The 18,652-nt window shown below is 28.0% G+C and overlaps 1 protein-coding gene across 1 annotated transcript in view; it reads right to left on the reverse strand.

The window, feature by feature from the left end:
- Positions 1–18,652, reverse strand: part of LOC142234280 (uncharacterized) — an 86,609-nt gene that overhangs the window by 42,752 nt on the left and 25,205 nt on the right. The gene's annotated exons all lie outside the window — the stretch shown is intronic.

The following is an 18,652-nucleotide window of genomic DNA, read 5'->3' on the forward strand; positions in this document are numbered from 1 at the left end:
CATGGGGAAATGGTAGCTAAAAACGTTGGGAGCAGAAACAAGATCCTGAAGGCAATGGCTGGCAGCACTTGGGGGAAAGATAAAGAGACGATACAAAACACCTACAAGTCTATTGATCGTCCGCTTGTCGACTATGCGGCTCCGCTTGAACGCCCAATATTAGCGATACCTAATGGAGAATTCTTCTAATGGTGCCAAATACTGCAAGAATCCTCTTGGAAAGCATGGGGAAATGGTAGCTAAAAACATTTGGAGCAGAAACAAGACCTACGAGTCTATTGGTGGTCCCCTTATCGACTATGAGGCCCCCGATTGAACGCTCAGTATTAGCGATACTTGGGGAAATTTTCTAACGGTGCAAAATACTGTGTTGCTCATTGCCAACGCCTGGATGCCCATCGAAAACTCCAGAATAGAACCTTCAACATGAGTCCAATATGCTATCGGTGAGGCTACACTGTGACCTCCTCTCTCACCAGCATCTGATAAAGTGCAGAGGGATAAACCACCAAAATCATGTCACATCCAGAGGGGTACAAACTGAATGAGCCAAGCCCACTCGGTTTGATTTTAGGAAAGTCAATTGACTATTTAATCGGCGATGACAGTGATGATGGAATAAAGACAGCATTGCCGGCGCACACGGCAGCAGTTAAGAAGGCTATAGTATTGTGCTTGGGATAAGACCAACTCCTGTCAGCGATGAGGAGGGACGGCTGCTTAGAATGGCTAGGTCGGTGCTATCCCACCTAAGATGTGGCATCTCCTTCTGAATCCGGAAATTCAAGATGTTTGCCCGAATTGTGGATAATCGCCTCACATCAAGAGGGATTTCTTCGCGTGTCCAGCAAAGCCAATAGACCTGACAGCTACATCACTCTGGACTCGTCCAGTAGAGGCAGTTCGCTTCCTTGAACTGGTTGTAGAAGCCTAAATGGTTGGCGATGACAGTGATGATGGAATAAAGACAGCATTGAGACCGGCGCACACGGCAGCGGTTCAGAAGGATATAGCATTGTGCTCGGGAGAAGGCCAACTCCTGTCAGCGATGACGAGAGACGGCTGCCTAGAGTGACTAGGTTGATGCTATCCCAGCTAAGACCTGGCATCTCCTTCTGAATCCGGCAATTTCACATGTTTGCCCGAATTGTGGACAATCGCATCACATTACGAGACATATCTTCGCGTTTCCAGCAAAGCCAATAGACCTGACACCTACTTCACTCTGGACTCATCCAGTAGAGGCTGCTCGCTTCCTTGAACTGGCTGTAGAAGCCTAAATGGTTGGCGATGACAGTGATGATGGAATAAAGACAGCATTGAGACCGGCGCACACGGCAGCGGTTCAGAAGGATATAGCATTGTGCTCGGGAGAAGGCCAACTCCTGTCAGCGATGACGAGAGACGGCTGCCTAGAGTGACTAGGTTGGTGCTATCCCAGCTAAGACCTGGCATCTCCTTCTGAATCCGGCAATTTCAGATGTTTGCCCGAATTGTGGACAATCGCATCAAATTACGAGACATATCTTCGCGTTTCCAGCAAAGCCAATAGACCTGACACCTACTTCACTCTGGACTCATCCAGTAGAGGCTGCTCGCTTCCTTGAACTGGCTGTAGAAGCCTAAATGGTTGGCGATGACAGTGATGATGGAATAAAGACAGCATTGAGACCGGCGCACACGGCAGCGGTTCAGAAGGATATAGCATTGTGCTCGGGAGAAGGCCAACTCCTGTCAGCGATGACGATGGACTCATCCAGTAGAAGCTGCTCGCTTCCTCGAACTGGATGTATAAACCTAAATGTCAAATCCTAAAAATTTGTTTTGTCTTTTATTCTTCCTTTTTGTTTTCATGTATTAAATTCCCAGGGGTTACAACAACAACTGCATCGATTCGCTGGGTCATCCGCCGTATAGTTCTGACTTGGCACCGAATGACTTCTTTTTATTCCCGTACGTAAGAAATAAAATGATAGGTCTAAAGGTTTTCGACGCCTGAAGCAGCGTTCAGATGCGTGCTTGTTTTGAAGATACCTCAATTAGAGTGACAAATGGGCTTCGACAATTGGTTCAAACGCATGAAGAAGTGTGTAGGACTTAATGGGCAATAGGAAGCAATAAACCGATTTATGATAATTAATATTTGTTTTATTGTTCTCCAATCTCGAAATGGTTACTGTTGATAACTCCCTGTAAGAACTCCATGGCGAATTTCTAGTTTATAATGGAATTACCCTCTATCTTGGTTTATTCCATATCAAATCCTTCATAAATAATGCAAACTCTACTAAGCATATTCCACAAAGATTAAAAATCTCTCTACAAAAGATTTGGTATTGGTTAAAAGGATAATACAAAATTATTCATTAAAGAAGCAATGACCAAAGGACTTGATAATACAATGCTTAAATGTTAATGCTCGCTTTTACAATGAATGTAGTTGAAAACGGAAAAGGAAATTCTTAAAAATTAATGCACTTGGACAATGGTTGGCCGCACTGACTTTGAGGAATGGGCTTAAGAAAAAAAAGAGTAACTGAAAAGTTGTGCTCCGAGTAAAGAATGGAATAATATTAAAATTTAAATACTCTTCCCACAGAAACAAGGGTGCAGTGTGAGTGTTTTTATGGCAATGCATAAATTAAAGAATACCACTACATACATATACAATGGCATTACTCCATATGTAATCGGATAGATATATTGTACATGCGCTGAGAGAAAAATGTTGTCCCTTTTGATAGATTTTGTCTAATTTCGCTAATGATTTGGACATTAACTTCGAGCCAAAAAATCGGGGAATTATCTTAAGGATATATTTAAGACTCTATCTAATTATACCCTGCGCCACACTGTGGAACAGGGTATTATAAGTTAGTGCATATGTTTGCAACCCCCAGAAGGAGACGAGATAGACATATGGTGTCTTTGGCAAAAATGCTCAGGGTGGGCTCTTGAGTCGATATAGCGATGTCCGTCTGTCCGTGAACACATTTTTGTAATCAATGTCTAGGTCGCAGTTTTAGTCCAATCGACTTCAAATTTGGCACAAGTATATGTTTTGGCTTTTGGAAGAAATCGGTTCAGATTTAGATATAGCTCCCATATATATATTTCGCCCGATATGGACTTATATGGCCCCAGAAAACAGAGTTTTACCCTAATTTACTTAAAATTTTGCACAAGAAGAACAATTAGTACTATAGTCAAGTGTGCCAAATTTTATTGAAATAGGTTCAGATTTAGATATAGCTCCCATATATATCTTTCGCCCGATATGGACTAATACGGTCCCAGAAGCCAGAGTTTTACCGCAATTTGGTTGAAATTTTGCACAGGGAGTAGAATTAGCATTGTAGCTATGCGTGCCAAATTTGGTTGAAATGGCAGCTGCTCCTATTTCATCACCAGATGTCTATCTGATAACCTATGCGAGCTCAAGGAGCTTGAGGTGAAGATCAATGACTAACTGCACTTGGGGACTTTCTTTGTCGACAAGAATCTGAAACTTTCTGCTCCTAAATCGACGGCGACGATTTTCACATCGTAGACCAAGGAAGTGAACTTGGAATTCGGTATCCACATCCGTGGCTGGAATATCCCCTCATGCCATAACTCCTAGGTTCTTGGTGTGACCTTCGATAGTCTGATCTTCTTTGGAAAGCAAGCGGAAATTGTAGCTAAAAACGTTGGGAGCAGAAACAAGATCCTGTAGGCATTTGCTGGTAGCATTACGATAGACTTACGAGTCTATTGGTCGTTCCCTTATCGACCATGCGGCACCGTTTGGACTACCAGTATTGGGCGATACCCAATGGAGAAATCTTGAAGCGGTGCAAAGTGCTGCATTATGGACTACCACTGGATGTCACTCCAAAACATCAGAACTGTTTCTACAGCATGAGTTCGAAATGCTATGAGGAGCCACCGTGGTGCAATGATTAGCATGCCCGCCTTGCATACACAGGGTCGTGGGTTCGATTCCTGCTTCGACCGAACACCAAAAAGTTTTTCAGCGGTGGATTATCCTACCTCAGTAATACTGGTGACATTTCTGAGGTTTTCAAAGCTTCTCTAAGCGGTTTCACTGCAATGTGGAACGCCGTTCGGACTCGGCTATAAAAAGCAGGTCCCTTGTCATTGAGCTTAACATGGATTCGGGCAGCACTCAGTGATAAGAGAGAAGTTCACCAATGTGGTATCACAATGGACTGAATAGTCTAAGTGAGTCTGAAATATCGGGCTGCCACCTAACCTATGGGTGAGGCAACACTGCGACCTCCTCACCCACCAGCATCTGATAAAATGCAGAGGGTAAAACCAACTAAATCATGACACATCCAGGAGAATACCAACCACGGTTCCCACAGTTGGTGGAAATTTTCTATAGAAATAAAATTTTGACAAAATTTTCTATAGAACTAAAATTTTGACAAACGTTTCTATAGAAATAAATTTTTGACAAAATTTTCTACAAAAAAAAAAAAAAAATTCACAAAATTTTCTGTAGAAATAAAATTTTGTCAAAATTTTCTCTAGAAATAAAATTGTGACAAAATTTTCTATAGAAATAAACTTTTGACAAAAATGTTTTCTTTAGAAATGAAATTTTGACAAACGTTTCTATAGAAATAAAATTTCTAAAAAATTTTTATAGAAATAAAATTTTCACAAATTTTCAATGGTTCCATTGAAAAGTTTATCACAAAATTTTGTATGAGAGAAATGCATCTTCTATGCTAAGCTAAATTTTGTATTCGTATTTTACGGACAAGAAATCTTTATATTTACGACAATAGTTTTTCAGTGTCTTTTCCTTCCATTGTGATTGTACGTCCATATATCCTTGCTTTGGTTTTTGTCCTATGCCATTGCTTAAAGTTTTTCTGTGGTTACAAAATATGCAAGTCATGAGTCGTCTTTATTATCCATAAAATCAGCTTTTATTGAATTTACTGTTTTTAAATGACCAAGAAATGCAATGAAACGTTTTTGCCTCTAGGTTGAGAGGTGTAAATTTACTCTGGGCTTGAGTGTGGAATATACATTTAGATATTTCAGTTAAGCGGCTATATATTAAAGCTTAATTAAGCTTCAATATGCTTAAGGAGGATAACGAGGTTTTAACATTATTTAACCATTATATTATTCAGTGCTGGTAGCACGGGGAGGGGGTGGAGAGGGAAAAAGTTCAAGGTTTTCATGAAGGACTGAAAACGAGTGCAAACATTTTCTCATAATGACTTTGGGTAAACGGGAGAGGAAAACAAGAAAATACGGCCTTAAGTTCGGCCGTAGTTTGAAGTCAACATTTTATTTCTATTGAAAATTTTGTCAAAATATTACTTCTATAGAAAATTATGTAAAAATGTTATTTTTACAGAAAATTTAGTACATTTTTTTTTTCAATTGAAAATTTTGTCAAAAAAAAATTTTTAGAGAAAATGTTGTCAAAATATTATTTCTGTAGAAAATTTTTATAATTTGTCAATTTTTTTATTTCTATAGAAAGTTTTGTCAAAATTTTTTTTCATAGAACATTTTGTCAAAATTTTTCTTCTATAAACAATTTTGTCAAAATTTTATTTCTATAGATAATATTGTCAAAAATGTATTTCTATTGAAAATTGTGTCAAGATTTTATTGTCTATAGGTATTATTATCAAAATTATATTTCTATAGAACATTTTTCTTAAAATTTTATTTCTATTGAAAATTTTGTCAAAATTTTATTTCTATAGAGAAGTTTGTTTAAATTTTATTTTTATAGAAAATTTTTGCAAAATTTCTATAGAAGAATATTTTGTCAAAAATTTATTTCTATAGCAAATATTGTCAAAAATATATTTCTATTGAAAATTGTGTCAAGATTTGATTTTCCATAGGTATTATTATCAAAATTGTATTTCTATAGAATATTTTGTTAAAAGTTTATTTCTGTAGAAAATTAAATCAAAATTTTATTTCTATAGAAAATAGTGACAAAATTTTATTTCTATAGAAAATGTTGTCAAAGTTTTAATTCTATAGAAAATTTTGTCAAAAATTTTATTTCTATAGAACATTTTGTCAGAGTTTTAATTCTATGTAAAATTTTCTCAAAACTTTATTTCTATCGAAAATTTTTTCAAAATTTTATTTCTATGGAAAATTTTCTCAAAACTTTATTTCTATTGAAAATTTTGTCAAAATATTACTTCTATTGAAAATTATGTCAAAAATTTTATTTTTACAGAAAATTTTGTACAAATTATATTTCTATTGAAAATTTTGTCAAAATAAAAAATTTATAGAAAATGTTGTCAAAATATTATTTCTGTAGAAAATTTTTATAATTTGTCAATTTTTTTATTTCTATAGAAAGTTTTGTCAAAATTTTTTTCTGTAGAACATTTTGTCAAAATTTTTCTTCTATAAACAATTTTGTCAAAATTTTATTTCTATAGATAATATTGTCAAAAATGTATTTCTATTGAAAATTGTGTCAAGATTTTATTGTCTATAGGTATTATTATCAAAACTATATTTCTATAGAACATTTTTCTTAAAATTTTATTTCTATTGAAAATTTTGTCAAAATTTTATTTCTATAGAGAAGTTTGTTTAAATTTTATTTTTATAGAAAATTTTTGCAAAATTTCTATAGAAGAATATTTTGTCAAAAATTTATTTCTATAGCAAATATTGTCAAAAATATATTTCTATTGAAAATTGTGTCAAGATTTGATTTTCCATAGGTATTATTATCAAAATTGTATTTCTATAGAATATTTTGTTAAAAGTTTATTTCTGTAGAAAATTAAATCAAAATTTTATTTCTATAGAAAATAGTGACAAAATTTTATTTCTATAGAAAATGTTGTCAAAGTTTTAATTCTATAGAAAATTTTGTCAAAAATTTTATTTCTGTAGAACATTTTGTCAGAGTTTTAATTCTGTAGAAAATTTTCTCAAAACTTTATTTCTATCGAAAATTTTGTCAAAATTTTATTTCTATGGAAAATTTTGTCAAAATTTTATTTCTTTAGAAAATGTTGTCAAAATTTTATTTCTATAGAAAATTTTCTCAGAATTTTTATAGAAAATTTTCTCAAAATTTTAATTCTATAGAAAATTTTATCAAAATTTTAACTCTATAGAAAATTTTGTCAAAATTATATTTCTATAGAAAATTTTGTCAAGATTGTATTTCTATATAATTTTTTTTTAATATTTACTTTTAAAGACAATTTTTCTAAATTTAACTTCTAAATAAAATGTTGTAAAAATTTTATTTCTATAGAAAATTTTGTTTCTTTAGAATAGCTTGTTCAAATTTAATTTATATACAAAATTTTGTCAAAAATGTATTTCTGTAGAAAATAAGTACTTCTTCGCTAGCATACCAGCTTTCCAAAAATAATATCTTTACCATAAAGATACCCAAAAAGTGCCAACTCACCCTTTTTGTTTTGTAATCCGACACACTATACCACGCTCCACGACATGGATCTATTCAATGATGTTATTTTGTAAAATAAATTATGTACTATACAACTTTAGAAAACAAAGGTATATTTTATTGTCAATTTTTTCTGAAATGTAATTTGGCATTACTTATCGCTACTATTAACGGTGCCCACTGTAGAGCCGAACCCGGACCTCAAGATATGATTTTGATTACCGGTATTAATAGAAAGAATCACTTTTTGCCTACACAGGTAAGTTATTATTTTTAAATCCCAGGTAATACTGCAAGTAGTAACTTTTTGATTACCGGTATTACTGAAAGAATCACTAGTGCTTACCCAGTTTTTACTGGGTATATACATAATTTTGTCAAAAATGTATTTCTGTAGAATATTTTGTCAACATTTTATTTCTATATAAAATGTTCGCAACATTTTATTTCTATAGAGAATTTTTTTGTTTTTATTTCAGCTTAAAACTATACATTGGCTAAACTAAAAGTGTAGCTTAACCAACAGAGGAAAAGAATGTTTGTCAAATTTATTTGGGCAAAGCCCTATAGACTGCAAGATGGTTGGATGGACGCACGTTTCGGAATTACCACATTCCTCATCAGCATCCTCTACTTGCAGCAAAACTATCAACCAATTATCAGAATAAATTCAGGCAGTTCATTAAACCCAACAATGAACCACACTTGAACCTTCCGAAAAAAAGGTTTTGTATGATAGCCGGCTTATGCCGAAGTATAGAGAATTTTGTCAACATTTTATTTCTATATATAGAAAATTTATGTACCTCTTAGGTGGAGAGAAATATTTTGCAAAATCTATGAAAACATCAAGAATTCTACCAATCTACCAAACAGTAAAAAATCTACAATTTTTTGTAACCAAATCATTCGCCGTATTTTCCTGACTTGGCACCGAATCACTGCGTTTTATTCCCGTATGGAAAAAAAGGCCAACGTTTCCCGACACCTGAAGGAGCGGTTGATGCGTTCAAATGCATCAACCATTCCTTCAAATAATCCCCAAACCATTTCCTTCAAATAATTCCCACAAACAAGAAGGCGGTAGGTGTCAAATCACATGATCTTGGTGGCTAATTAACATGGCCACCACATGAGATAACACGATCATTGAAGTTGTCACGCAAATGAGCTATTGCTTTCATAGCTCTGTGGAAAGCGGTACCGTTAAAGAAAATTTTGACAGAATTTTCTATAGAAATAAAATTTTGACAGAATTTTCTATAGAAATAAAATTTTGACAAAATTATCTATAAGAATAAACTTTGGACAAAATTTTCTATAGAAATAAAATTTTGAAAAATTTCTATAAAAATAAAAATTTTGACAAAGTTTTTCTGACAAAATTTTCTATAGAAATGTAATTTTGACAAAATTTCCGATAGAAATAAAAGTTTGCAAAAATTTTCTGTAGAAATAAAATTTTGACCAACCGCTCTAAAAAGTAACTCTTTTTCCTTTCTTTCGCATTCACAAAACCTACCAGCATCGTTTTAATGAAATTAGTAAACAATTTTCTGATTAATTGTTAACAAAGCATATTATAACAATTTCCCACAAAACTAATTGTTTTGTATGGGCCAAAAGATATTTATTACGGATAATTTGTTAATCAGTCAAAGCTATTAATTATGCACGATAATTTTATTACTTTAATTGAATTGATATAAATAAGAGAAAAAAAAATACAAAAGAAATTAAAGAACAATTAAAGCTTTGTTTACAGTGGCCTCAAACAGATGATAATAATGGTGTTGGATGTGTAAAAAAAATTGACATAATAACAAAAAACGCTCTACAACATAAGGATAAAAGAAACTCCAACTGCAACGCACACAAGAATACAAAACGGCTGTATAGTGGAAACAATGAACCCCAAACCCAACACGTTTCTATACAATGGTGCATACTGCAATGACTTGGGGAAAAACGAATATTTTTTGTCTTTACACGCTCATAATGACAACGACCACAACACCAAAGAGTGAATGGGAAATGAATCATGGACTGCGACAATGGGAATAAAAACCATGAGCAGCTAACCATAGTCATATTCACTTATAAGTCATACACTTTCTCCGGCATACTCATTTTAAATAATACACACTAGAGATGTGCAAGTGAGTAATAGTTTACTCACGCTCACGCACACTCACGACGGAAAAATCTTACTCACGCACGATATTGTTTGGTAGGACTCACGCTCACGCACACTAACGAAACGAAAATTTGTACTCACGCACACTTACGCACTAAAATGTAGTGACTCACGAAAAATACCGCGACTCACGAACAATTTTTTGAGTAATTTGCCTTAGCGACGTGTCTGAAAACATGAGCATTATTAAAATCGAGAACGTTATTACACCCTTCACATCCATGGTTTCACTAAAATTGTAAATGAATTTAACTCTTGAGCGTTTTGTTGATGAGCGGGATTTTTTTTCGTGAGCGTAAATCTTTACTCACGCACACTAACGAAGATAATATTTTCGTGACTCACGCTCACGCACGACATTTGGGTTCGTTAATCACGCTCACGCACACTCACGCCGTTGCCATGAGCGTGAGTCACGAAAATTTTCATGAGTCACGACAATTTCGTGTTCCATGCACACCTCTAATACACACACACATATATATACATGTGCTATTTGTAAACTCATTGTTACAAATAGCACATATATAGAAAATTTTATTTCTATCAAAAATTGTATCAAAATTTTATTTCTATAGCAAATTGTGTCAAAATTTTATTTCTGTAGAAAAATTTGTCAAGATTTTATTTTTATTGAAAATTTTGTCAAAATTTTATTTCTATAGAAATTTTTTTTCTATAAAAAATTTTGTCAACATTTTATTTCTATAGAAAAATTTGTCAAAATTTTATTGCTATAGACAATTTTTTCAAATTTTTATTTCTATAAAATACTTTCTAAAAATTTTATTTCTATAGCAAATTTTGTCAAAATTGTATTTCTATAGAAAATTTTGTTAACATCTTATTTCTATAGAAAATTTTATTTCTATATAAAATTTTGTTAATATTTTATTTCCATGCAAAATTTTTTCAAAATTTTATTTTTTTGTTTTTAAATATTGTCAAATTGTTATTTCTATAGAAAATTTTGTCAAAATTTCATTTCTATAGAAAATTTTGCTGAAATTGTATTTCTATAGAAAATTTTTCACAATTTTTTTCAATAGATTTTTTTTTATTTTTATAAAAAATTTTTGTCCTAATTTTATTTCTGTAGAAAATTTTGCCAAAATTGCATTTGCTATAGACAATTTCGTCAAAATTTTATTTCTATAGAAAATTTCGCCAAAATTTTATTTCTATAGAAAATTTTGCCAAAATTTTATTTCTATAGAAAATTTTGCCAAAATTTTATTTCTATAGAAAATTTTGCAAAATTTTATTTCTATAGAAACTTTCATCAAAATTTTATTTCTAAAGAAAAATTTATATTTCTATAGAAAATTTTGTCAGAATTTTTTTTCTATAGATTTTTTTTATTATTATAGACAATTTTGTCAAAATTTTAGTTCTGTAGAATATTTTGTTAAAATTTTATTTCTATAAAAATTTTTGTCAAAATTTTATTTCTATAGAAAATTTTGCAAACATTTTATTTCTATAAAAATTTTGCCAAAATTTTATTTTTTTAATATTGTCAAAATGTTATTTCTATAGAAAATTTTGTCAACATTTTATTTCTATAGAAAATTTTGCAAAATTTTATTTCTATGCAAAATTTTGTCAAAATTTTATTTTTTTTGTTTTTAAATATTGTCAAATTGTCAAATTTCTATAGAAAATTTTGTCAAAATTTTATTTCTATAAAAAATTTAGTTGAAATTGTATTCCTATAGAAAATTTTGTCACAATTTTTTTCTATAGATTTTTTTTTATTTTTATAGAAAAGTTTTTCCTAATTTTATTTCTGTAGAAAATTTTGCCAAAATTGCATTTGCTATAGACAATTTCGTCAAAATTTTATTTCTATAGAAAATTACGCCAAAATTTTATTTCTATAGAAAATTTTGTTGAAATTTTATTTCTGTAGAAAAATTTGTCAAGATTTTATTTTTATAGAAAATTTTGTCAAAATTTTATTTCTGTAGAAAAATTTGTCAAATTTTATTTTTATAGAAAATTTTGTCAAAATTTTATTTCTATAGAATTTTTTTTCTATTAAAATTTTGTCAACATTTTATTGCTATAGACAATTTTTTTCAAATTTTTTTCTATAGAATACTTTCTAAAAATTTTATTTCTATAGCAAATTTTGTCAAAATTGTATTTCTATAGAAAATTTTGTCAACATCTTATTTCTATAGAAAATTTTGTCAAAATTTTATTTCTGTAGAAAAATTTGTCAAGATTTTATTTTTATAGAAAATTTTGTCAAAATTTTATTTCTATAGAAAATTTTATCCAAATTTTATTTCTATAGAAAATTTTGTCCTAATTTTATTTCTGTAGAAAATTTTGCCAAAATTGCATTTGCTATAGACAATTTTGTCAAAATTTTATTTCGATAGAAAATTTTGCCGAAATTTTATTTCTATAGAAAATTTTGTTGAAGTTTTATTTCTATAGATAATTTTGCAAAATTATATTTCTATAGAAACTTTTATCAAAATTTTATTTATAAAGAAAAATTTATATTTCTATAGAAAATTTTGTCAGATTTTTTTTCTATAGGTTTTTTTTTTATTTTTTATAGACAATTTTGTCAAAATTGTATTTCTGTAGAACATTTTGTTAAAATTTTATTTCTATAAACATTTTTGTCAAAATTTTATTTTTATAGAAAATTTTGTCAAAATTTTATTTCTATAGAAAATTTTATTGAAATTTTATTTCTATAGAAAATTTTGCAAAATTTTATTTCTATAGAAACTTTTATCAAAATTTTATTTCTATAGAAAATTTTGTCAAAATTTTATTTCTATAGAAAATTTTGTCACAATTTTTTTCTATTGATTTTTTTATTTTTATAGACAATTTTGTAAAAATTTTATTTCTGTAGAACATTTTGTTAAAATTTTATTCCTATAGAAAATTTTGTCATTATTTTATTCCTATTGAAAATTTTGTCAATATTATATTTCTATAGAAAATTTTGTCAAAATTTTATTTCTATAGAAAATTTTGTCCAAATTTTATTTCTATGGAAAATTTCGTCCAAATTTTATTTCTATGGAAAATTTTGTCAAAATTTTATTTCTATACAAAATTTTCTCAAAATTTTATTTCTATAGAAAAGTTTGTCAAAATTTTATTTATATGTAAAATTTTTTGTTATCAAAGTTTGTATTTTAAAAAAATTCGAAACGTCGACATATTAAAATTAAAAAAAAAAATCAAAAATTTTAATATTTGATTGTTTCCAATTTTGAAAATTCGTATTTTCCCCATTCCTTACAGTAGCGTATTTAAATTTATCTAATATTTAATTTTTCATTTTAGTTTTCTCCAACAACTGGGATACAAAACACAATTACATGTATATAATTTAATGCATAGCACTGCATCAATGTTATCATATTTTGTTTGTAACAAAACCTCAGAGGCCCACAAACATAAACCACAGTAGTGGGAATATAAAATATCTAAAGTAAAAAAAAAGCAAAAAAACCAACAACAACATAAACTCACACACAAGGCAGTCAACATGATTGACTGTTGGAATGTCCTGAAAATGCAATGCAAATGAATTGATTGTGTGCGAATGTGAATATTTGGTATGCAGCAATCACCACCCACTATCTATGCATACTCGTATTCCGGCGGGACATTCAAAAGAAATAACAAATGGGAAATTCGGACATTGGCAAGAAAAATGGCTTGACCACATGAACAAAAAAATCGATTTTATAAATGCATTTTTTTTTTTTGGGTTTTTCTCCATTAAATAGCCTCGTTGTTGCAGCTTGCACAACTATGTACTCGTATTTTATCGTCATAAAATTTATTTGCATGTTGCGAAAAAAACATGTGGTATACACAGAAGCATTGATTTTGTGGTTGAAGAGATATGATGGTTGAAAAAAAAAATGAAAATAAGAAAAATTTCGGAAGAGAGTAGCGATTTTCTGTCACAGAAAAATAAATCAACAAACATGTTTTTAATTATTATTTTGTTTTTTTTTTTTTTAATTTTGAATTGAATTAAAATTTAATATAAAAAAATTAATAAAATTAAAGAGATCATAAATTAAAGAAAACAACAAAATTAAGTAATCATAAAAACTAATTGAACCAATATATATTTTTTAATTCGATTAATTCATTTTTATTAAAAATAATTTTAAATAATAAAACTTGCTAATAGAATCAATATATATTTTTGTTAATTCGGTTAATTAATTTTTATTTTTAATAAAAATAAAAATTACAATAATAAAATTTAACTATAACAATAATAAAAATAAGTTAAATTTAGCATTAATTTACGGACTATTTTCTGTGTAAAAATTCTATTTTTTGGGTCACTAACTAAACAAACGCTTAAGGAATTAAAAAAAAAAAAAACTCTTTTTGAACTACACATATAGCGAATTAAGGATCTCTTTGCCTGCGGCTTCGTTATAGCCCTGTTCGATTGTATGAAAAAATCCTTTTTCCAGTTTACTGAACTAAATAAACGCTTAATGAGTTTACGAAAATCTTTTTGACAAATCAGGCTAATAGCATTTCAACATGCAAATGAATGTATTTTACATCCCCCCCCACATAATGCATATTGCACCACTGCTCTCATTCTCTCTCTCCCACTCTCTCGACAGCACATTTTAATGTGTGTTGACTTTTCACTTTCTGAACTTTAGGTATAGAATAGTTCAGCCATATTAAATGATCCATGAGAAGAGCGTAACGTAATTGAATTGATACGTTTATTGCCGTGGTAAACGAAGTGGATAATTAATGGGCGACAATGATGATGGTGATGACAAAGTTTCTACGCCACCATGGGCACAATGCCGTTAGTCATTTTATTATGGGTCTCTTTTGGTCAGTTGTGTATAGCCACCCAATAATTTCATTAGCGTCATTATACTTACCACCATCATAGCTATTGCTATAATCTATAGCGGTGACAAAATTTACGAGTGAGTACGAGAGAGTGCCAGTTGCTCCATCTGTATTAAGTTTGCAATAACCACAATGCAACAAAGTGCATGGTGATGTATGAGTGTTGAGTAAAATAAATGAATTACTCATACGGCCCAATGGACATTTAAAGCATTAGGCTGAACCACATTATGGTATGTGTGTAAAGACATTGCCTAATTGTCAGCCATCACGCTTGCCACTCGTGCCAAAAATAATCTACCAAAATTTGAAGAAAATTTTAACAAAAATCTACCGAATTGAAAAAATGTTGTTTTTGAAGTTTTATATATTTTTTTGAGGTATGTTAGTATGTTTTTTTTTTTCAAAAGCAAGGTTCATTTATTTTATTTTAGAAGAGCCATTTTTGTTTTGAATATATAAAAATATCCCTTGAATTGCAAATATGTCGAATTTTAAATGTTATAACGATTTTAGCTTGCACCAACAAGGAAAATTACTACTTCTACAAACAGGGAGAACTTACTCGCAATGGATTTTGATCGTATGATCTAATAAGAAAATTAAAATTTAAAGATATATTGAATTTATAGAAAATTTTGTTAAATTTGTATTGCTTTAGAAAATTTTTTAAATAATTTATATATAGAGAATATTTTATCAAAAACTAACCACCATAGAAAACTTTGTCCAAAATGTACTTCTGTAGAAAAATTATATCAAAATTTTATTTCTATAGAAAATTTTTGTCAAAATTTTATTTCTATAGAAAATTTTTGTCAAAATGTACTACAGTCTAAAAATTTGGTCAAAATTGTATTTCTGTACAAATTTCTTAAACTTTTATATCTATAGAAAATTTAGCCAAAATTGTATTTCTGTACAAATTTCTCAAAATTTTATTTCTATAGAAGATTTGGTCAAAAATTTATTTCTCTAAAAAGTTTTATCAAAATTTTATTTGTATAGAAAATTGTGACAAAATTTTATCTCAATATAAAATTTTGTTAAAATTTTATTTCTATGGAAAATTTTATCAAAATTTTATTTCTATAGACAATTTTGTTAAAATTTTATTTCTGTAGAAAATTTTTGTCAAAATTGTACTTCTGTCTAAAAATTTGGTCAAAATTGTATTTCTATACAAATTTCTCAAAAATTTTTTTCTATAGAAAATTTTGACAAAATTTTATATCAATATAATTTTTTTTAAAATTTTATTTCTATGGAAAATTTTATTTCTATAGTAATAAAATTTTGTCAAAATTGTATTTTTTATTTATGAATTTATTATATTACCCCTCATTTCTATTGAAAAATTTCTCAACATTTTCACCAATGTGGTATCACAATGGACTGAATAGTCTAAGTGAGCCTGATACATCAGGCTGCCACCTAACCTAACCTAACCTTCTATGGAAAATTTTATTTCTATAGTAATAAAATTTTGTCAAAATTTTATTTTTTATTTATGAATTTATTATATTACCTCTTATTTCTATTGAAAAATTTCTCAACATTTTTATTTCTATAGAAATTTCTCAAAATTATATTTCTATAGAAAATTTTTGCAAAATTTTTATGTACTACAGTCTAAAAATTTGGTCAAAATTGTATTTCTGTACAAATTTCTTAAACTTTTATATCTATAGAAAATTTTGTCAAAATTGTATTTCTATACAAATTTCCCAAAAATTTATTTCTATAGAAAATTTTGTCAAAATTGTATTTCTGTACAAATTTCTCAAAATTTTATTTCTATAGAAAATTTTGACAAAATTTTATCTCAATATAATTTTTTTTTTTTTAAATTTTATTTCTATGGAAAATTTTGTTAAAATTTTATTTCTAAGGAAAATTTTGTCGAAAGTTTATTTCTATAGAATTTTTTTTTTAAATTTTATTCCCATAGAAAATTTTGTCAAAATTTTATTTCTATAGAAAATTTTTGTCAAATTGTATTTCAGTCGAAAATTTGGTTAAAATTGTATATCTGTACAAATTTCTCTAAAATTTATTTCTATAGAAAATTTTGTCAAAATTTTATTTCTGTACAAATTTCTCAAAATTTTATTTCTATAGAAAATTTTGACAAAATTTTGTCTCAATATAATTTTTTTTAAATTTTATTTCTATGGAAAATTTTGTTAAAATTTTATTTCTAGGGAAAATTTTGTCGAAATTTTATTTCTATGGAAAATTTTGTTAAAATTTTATTTCTGTGGAAAATTTTCTTAAAATTTTATTTCTATGGAAAATTTTGTCAAAAATTTTATCTCAATATAAATTTTTTTAAGATTTTATTTCTATGGAAAATTTTGTGAAAATTTTATTTCTATAGAAAATTTTGTTAAAATTTTATTTCTATAGACAATTTTGTCAAAATTTTATTTCTATAGAAAAATTTTTGTCAAAATTGTACTTCTGTCGAAAATTTGGTCAAAATTGTATTTCTATACAAATTTCTCAAAAATTTATTTCTATAGAAAACTTTGTCAAAATTTTATTTCTGTACAAATTTCTCAAAATTTTATTTCTATAGAAAATTTTGACAAAATTTTATCTCAACATAATTTTTTTTTAAATTTTATTTCTATGGAAAATTTTGTAAAAATTTTATTTCTATGGAAAATTTTGTGAAAATTTTATTTCTATAAAAAATTTTGTTAAAATTTTATTTCTATAGAAAATTTTGTCAAAATTTTATTTCTATAGAAAAATTTTTGTCAATATTGTACTTCTGTCGAAAATTTGGTCAAAATTGTATTTCTGTACAAATTTCTCTAAAATATATTTCTATAGAAAATTTTTGTCAAAATTGTATTTCTGTACAAAATTTTATTTCTATAGAAAATTTTGTCAAAAATTTTATTTCTATAAAAATTGTGTCAAAAATTTTATCTCAATATAAATTTTTTTTAAGATTTTATTTCTATGGAAAATTTTATTTCTATAGTAATAAAATTTTGTCAAAATTTAATTTTTTATTTATAAATTTATTATATCACCTCTTATTTCTATAGAAAAATTTCTCAACATTTTTATTTCTATAGAAAATTTCTCAAAATTATATTTCTATAGAAAATTTTCTCAAAAATTTTTATTTCTATAGAAGATTTTTTCAAAATGTTCACTTCTATAGAAAATGTTGTCCAAATTTCACTTTTTTATAAAATTTGGTCAAAATTTTATTTCTGTAGAAAATTTTGTCAACATTTATACTTCTATAGAATATTTTGTGAAAATTTGTACTTCTGCAGAGCCATAAAAGCAATTAAAATGTTCTTTTTCGATGCGAAAGTGGTGCAAAATTGGCTCAAAAGCATTGGATTTCTTATGGGCTTATCAATTGCGTTGACTTCGCATTAGTTCTCCAGATATGATGTAATTTCAGTATTTTGGATTTCATTTACAAAAAAAAAAAATGGGAAAACAATTATAAAAATAAAATTTTTTTAAATCGCTTTCAGTTTTTGTCTTTGTCAACAGTAATTTTCAGAAAATTTGCATTTATTGGTAAAACTGCGTAAAACAAAGAATTTTTTTTATATCATATCCAAAGAACTTTTTTAAAGTGAAAATTATGTTCATCTCTAGAAGAGCATTTTTGGACGCATTTTAAGAGTAATAACTTCCAATTTTATTTTGCTGGGATGCTCCGATACATTATTCGGATTAGGATGGAATTTTCAATTTTTTGGGAGTGATTAGCGTCGTTTGATCTTTGGACGCTTAGTTTAGGAGATATGGCCAAAATAAGTTTTTCGTATAAAAATTGGAATTTCTTTAGGATTTGAATGGAATTTTTAAATTTTTGGGGGTAATCACGAATTAACATCATTTTAACTTAAGGAAATAAAATTTTTACAACAAATTCTATTGTAATAAAGTTTTGAAAAAATATTCTATTGTAATAAAATTTTGATAAAATTTTCTATAGAAATAAAATTCTTACAAAATTACATATAGAAATAAATTTTTGAAAAAAAAAAAATCTATATAAATAAATTTTTGAGAAAATTTTCTATAGAAATAAAATTTTGATAAAATTTTCTATAGAAATAAAATTTTGACAAAATTTTCAATAG

The sequence above is a fragment of the Haematobia irritans genome, chromosome 4, assembly GCF_050003625.1.
Source record: "Haematobia irritans isolate KBUSLIRL chromosome 4, ASM5000362v1, whole genome shotgun sequence".
Taxonomy (NCBI): domain Eukaryota; kingdom Metazoa; phylum Arthropoda; class Insecta; order Diptera; family Muscidae; genus Haematobia; species Haematobia irritans.